The 6000-nt window shown below is 46.6% G+C and overlaps 1 long non-coding RNA gene across 1 annotated transcript; it reads right to left on the minus strand.

Moving 5' to 3' along the window:
* Positions 1-3763: 3763 nt before the first annotated feature.
* LOC116596326 lies at positions 3764-5621 on the minus strand. The gene is made up of 3 exons (XR_004288111.1): positions 5421-5621; positions 5167-5330; positions 3764-3963 (listed from the first exon to the last, which is right to left on the minus strand). It is a non-coding gene; the product is annotated as an uncharacterized LOC116596326 (long non-coding RNA).
* Positions 5622-6000: the final 379 nt, after the last annotated feature.

Genomic DNA, 6000 nt, shown 5'->3' on the forward strand with positions numbered 1-6000 from the left:
TTTGAAATGGGCTATAGAGCTAACAGACCTAGATGAGAGAGCTAAACCTCTAGGACTCCTAGAGGAACACAGGCAAAAAAATCTTCGTGACTTTGGGGTAGGCAAATATTTAAGATACAAGATCATCCACATGAAAGAAAAAAAATGGATAAATTAGTTCTCTTAATTAAAAACATTAAATTTTCAAAAGACACTTAAGAAAATGAACAAGCAAGTCAAAAATGGGCAAAATATTTGCAAAGCATATACCTGATAGAAGACTTGTGTCTAGAATATATAAAGAACGCCTTACGACTCAGTAAGAAGAAGACAAACAATTTTTTTAAATGGGCAAAATACTTAAACAGACCACTTCACAAAGAAAGATATAAGAATATCAAATAAGGACACGCATGGGTACTCAGGATTGTCAGCCACGAGGGAAATGCCCAGTAAAACCACGATGAATTATTACCACACACCCACTAAGATGGCTAAAACTTTAAAAATTGATAATACCAGCTGCTGGTGAGGATGTGGAGCAATTGGAACTTTCGTGCAATGCTGGTGGGATCGCAAAATGGTGTAGCCACTTGGTCAAACAATCTGGTGTCTTACCAAGTGAAACACGCAGCATACAACCCAGCAATGGACCTCGGAGGCGTTACCCAGGAGAATTAAAACACACGTCTACACAATATCTTGTGTTCAGTCATTCATGTCAGCTGTGTTCATGAAAGCCAAAAGCTAGAAGTAACCCAAATGTTTATCAACTGGTAAGCAAATAAACAACTTGTGGTCCATTCCTGTGATGGAATATTACTCAGCAGTGTAAGGGAAGGGGTTACTAATAGGCTCAAGAATGTGGGTGAATCTCAAAAACACGTTCAGTGAAGGAAGGATACAATTCCATTTATGTGAAATTCTAGGCAGGGCAGAATTACAGAGACAAAGCCAATCAGTAATTGTCATGGTTTTGGTAATGGTTGCAAGGCTGTATATGTATTTGTCAGAATTCAAAACAAGACCCGTTGGTCGATTGCGTTGTATGTCAATTACACGCCCATACAATACACTGCGTGTTGGATGAAACAGGATGCACTTTTGTCAAAGGTGGTATTTCTTCTCTTTGCACCACCAAGTAAGCCCCAGCCTCACTACGGTTGCCTGTCGATGCTGACTTCCCTGTTACAGGGCTCGCTCGGCGTAATCCCCTCCGGTGTTACCAGGGGACAAGTAATGATGACTAACCTTCATACCTTGGCTTGATGCCTTTTCTCAGCCTCTTCCTCCATCAAATGGCATCATACTAGTGCCTGCCTCCTGGGCTTGTCTGGAGCAGGTGAGAGAGGAAGTCACCCACAGGAAGCAGCACTGGGCAGGTGCTCCGACGGTATGAGCAAGCCCTGTGCTAATGACGGGTGAGGCGCTTAGCAGTGGGGCAGGTTCTGGGCTGGGCCTTTTGGAGACATTATTCCATTTCACTCCACAGGGCAGAGCTTCTTATGCCCCTCCCCCGCTCCGGACGAGGAGGCTAAGGATCACACTGGCCGGAGGACGTGAGGTCCCCCAGCTGGTAAGTGGTTTGAGTCTGGATTCAAATCTAGACCTGGCTGATGGCACTTCTGGTCATTGGTTGGTATTCTCTCCTTCCTGGTCTCTCCCTTCTCTTAGTCTTGACCCACCAGGGGGTCAGTTCCTGTTTCCACTGGGCCCTTCTGCCCCTGAGCCCCCGACCGACCTCTGCACACATCCTCTGTTAGTGTCCAGAGTCTTCCAGTCCACTCGCTCTCCCTTTTCATCGCTCCGTCATTCTTTAGGGCGTTCACCATAGCATTGTATACTTGTCATTTTCTCTGTCAACACACACACGCACGTGCACTTCCCACTCCCTGTTTCCGTCCACTACCCAGCCCCACAGAGTATGTAAGCTCCCTTTACGAAACGACAGAGATCTGGGTGGAGTCATTTTTGCTATTTTCTTCGGTGCCCACCACTATACTGCGAGGACAGAGACTGTCCACATGGAACTGGTATAATCATGCAGTTTTAGGAGGAACTTGCAAGGTCATCATCCAACACTTGCATTTTTATAGATGGGAAAATCCAGAGAGGTAAAGTGACTTCCCCAAGGCCCCACAGCGGGTCCCAGCAAAGCCACAGAGCCGGCATTGAATGTCAAGTAATGGTTCTATGACCTTCACTCCCAGGTCTAAGAAGGTGAGAGACACAAGACACAACTTAATCATTTTTTTAAATTAATTTTAATGCCATGCAGTGAGGCTGGCAGTGGGAGGCCTAATCCTTGTGCTGCCCTTCTGATGCCGTCTCTAAGAAGATCACAGGCCGGCAGTCCCATCCACAGATCAGATCTATTTATAGATTTTATATATATAGATTATATATGCCTTTTAAATCTTACAATCCTGTATAAAGTGTGATATCATTACAGTGACCGGTAATGTGTGTGTGTGTGTGTGTGTGTGTGTGTGTTTTCAAGATCTCATTTCATTCAATGCAAATGCTGAAAAAAAATCCCACCCTTTTCGGTAACCCTCTTTTTTGGCAATTCTTCATTTTTATTTCCTGAGATGCCAGAAGCCTCATCAACTAGGCACCACCCGGGCCTCTCTCTGCTTCTGTGCGGTCCTGGGCCCTCTCCCTGTTTAGTGTCTGCATTCTTCCAGATAGATCCCCAACCTGCCTCCTGCCTGCGGGCACGCAGCTCTCTGGAAGACCGAGAGAGGGAGAGTCTTGTAAGGCACAAGCTCTAACAGGAGGAAAGGGTTGTGCAACGAGCTTACAAAATTTTCCTTTTGCATCTCTAGGCGACTCAGCTCTGTCCCCAGTTGCACGCTGTCCTGGGGGTGACTTGGCAAGGAGCATTATCGCTACGAGCAAAACAAGTTCCAGGCTTCTGCCCCTGATGGCGAAATCCCCGCTCACTCAATGGGCAGCCACGAGAAAGGGGTACCTGGGGATACTGAGGTCATGGGACTCCGGGGCCACAGCCCCCACGCCCGAGCCTTACACAGAGGCTCATTAAGGACAGAGGTCTGGGAGTAGGTGCTTGTCATAAACTTAACATGCAAGCCAGGAGCCATCTCAAAGGGAGGGGAAGAACTATTAGCCAACCAGTGACTCAGAGGGAGAGGGTGGGTTTCCACTTCTGTATAAAAACTAATGATTAAAGAAATGCTTTGAACTCATCACAGATACCAATATTTGGTAGCATGGACTGATCCCAAATTATGCCATAAATGATTCTTCAATAGCAATTAGAATAGATTTTGCTTCCCCTTGGAAAAAGCACCAACCGCTGAAGCAGACCGATTCCTTAAAATCAAAGTCTACCCTTGAGCATAGATGAGAGGAAGCACTTGAGTCTTGGATTAGAGGATTTTTCTCCTGCAAAGTGTGGTCATTAACCAAGATGAGTATTTACCTGTCTACTTAGAGTTCACATCGGAAGAGGGTTGACGTCATAGCCAAGACTACCTGTGTGGCAAGTGACAGCGACATAACTCAACTTGGTTTAAGAATTACAAAGGGGGGCACCTGGGTGGCTCAGTGGGTTAACACGCTCTGTCTTCGGCTCAGGTCATGGTCTCAGGATCCTGGGATCAAGCCCTGCATGGAGCTCTCTGCTCAGCAGGGAGCCTGCTTCCCCCTCTCTCTCTGCCTGCCTCTCTGCCTACTTGTGATCTCTCTCTCTATGAAATAAATAAAATCTTAAAAAAAAAAAAAAAGAAGAAGAAGAATTACAAAGGAAATTATCATCTTATGTAATCGAAGCATCCAAATTTACTGCTGACTTCAGGCATAGCTGGATCCGGGGTGTAATGCAGTTAGCAGGAGCACACCGTTCTCCATTTCTTGGCTTTCTTTCCCTTTATGTTGGCATTATTTCCAGGTACGCTCTCTCCATGTGAGTACAGTGAAGCTGTCGTCTGTAGCTTCAGGCGGAGAGGAATGTCACGGACTCTGAGGCCAAAGGAAACACACATACACACAAACACTGTTTTTCCCTTTGGTCCTAACAAAAGTCCCAGGTACGAATGCCACTGACTATGCTTGGGGTCCATACGCAACCTAGAGCGCATTCTAGGATTATAAACCAGGCTGCCGAGACAGCTCTTCTCTACGTTCCCCTAGGCATTCGTGTCAGGTCATTCTGGAACACAGCGATGACTATTACTTTGAACACCAGGTACACTAGTTGGTGTACATTTACGCACCCTGAAAAAACCATGAATTTGTAGACCATGTTTCCGCACTAGGGAATCAGAGGGTTCTCCCTCCTAAGGAAGGAGCGGGCATGCCCTCCCAGCTCAAGCTCCTCGGAGAACTGACACGCATTGCCAGCATCGCCAACATGATTGTTTTTCTCTCTCTCCTGTTATTACCCCTGGCCACGCCTGGGACTGCCGAGTTGGGTGTCATGTAAATTCAATGTGCAAATGAGACACTGGTGAGAAAAATTGAGAGGAGAGGCAAAAAGAGAAAAGTCTTGAGTGAGCTCCAAAGTCACCCCCACCACCACCACCCCAGTCGCTGGGCCTCACGTGGTGGAAGGGGTAAATCCACATTCCGGCCCCCTCCCTCCCCAGCCCCACCCCCCAGCCTGTGGGAGGGGGACCCTCCCTGAGTTGCGTGGACAGTGTCGACCTATAGAGACCTCAGCCAGGAACAGGGAGCCCAAATGGCCTTTACACTCTGCCCCCTTTCTTCCTTTAGAAGGAAATCTGCCCTGACATGGGTTCTCCGTCTCCATAAATCACAGGCCACGAGTTCAGGCCTGGAGAAAAATCTTAACACTGGCTAATATGACCAGCAATAACAAAATTTCTTGGAACTTACCAAAAAAAAAAAGTTTTTTATGGCTTCCCATTTTGATTCTTGCCCCCTTTTCCTTTTAGCCTCAAATGAATTTTTGTAAGCAATAACACATACAACTTCCAAAAAGCAGACAGTGAAGCATTTCTCAAGATCTTGCCCAGTCTTTTTTTTTTTTAAATCTCCAAGAGTCAGAATAGCCTTGCAAAGTTAGGCTGTTCCTCCAAAGCAAATCCCACATCTCTTCACCCTGAGTCAGACGCAGGCTGGACCCCTGCCCTCCTTCTAGTTACGGGCTTTCTGACCCAACGCAAGGCACGGCTTCAAAATCGCTGTGGAATTTGAACTCACAGACATTCGTCCTGACTCCGCCGCTCTGAGCTCTGCTCTGCCATCAGGACCCGGGTATTTCCTTCTCTCGTTTCCCCAGAATCTGCCTGGGAGTGTCCCGGGGAAGGTTGTCACCAACAGACTTGCAATAAAAGTAATTGAATAAATGGAGAGCGCGTCTATGTCTGGAATTAGATTTTTGCGAGAGTAAAGAGATCAAATGAGATGAGGGCAGGGAGAAGGCGGGTGAATCCAATATGACCATGTCCACTTACTTGAATTTCACTCCTCGGGGACTCATCGCTACTAACAATGGCCCTTTTAGCTATGGAACACCGAATGACTAACCTTTTTCTAGCCCGTCAGTGAGAACTACCACCGTAGACTGGTGAGTATTTCCGTACAAAATCCACTTGGAAAGGATATTGTTTCAAGCCTGGACAAAGCTTATATTGTCGCGTTCCAGGTCCAGTTATTTTAGGCAAGGAAGGGGGATTTCCACTGCTCCCTGTAATCAGTCGTGAGCGCTCCGCTCTGAGTAACCACTTCCTTGTAATCTGTCAGAGCCTGAGATATTTAAAAGGGGGGGAAAAATCCCCTGATATTATGCATGAAATTCCTAGCCAAGAAAACCACTATAGGAACACGCCATGAGCTCACACAGGAGCAAAGATGTGACCTCATTCAGCGGAGGGAATGCCAAAAAGTTGATTCTAAAAGGAAGGAATGAAACGGGTTAATGCAAGTTCTCGGGTAGGATACAGAACTAGCAGCCGTTCAATGTCAGTGTTAATGGTGTAAATAGGTCTCATTTACGGCAAACCTGATGCGTGCTAGGCACTAGTTCACCCGAAA

The sequence above is a fragment of the Mustela erminea genome, chromosome 7 (genome assembly GCF_009829155.1).
Source record: "Mustela erminea isolate mMusErm1 chromosome 7, mMusErm1.Pri, whole genome shotgun sequence".
NCBI lineage: Eukaryota > Metazoa > Chordata > Mammalia > Carnivora > Mustelidae > Mustela > Mustela erminea.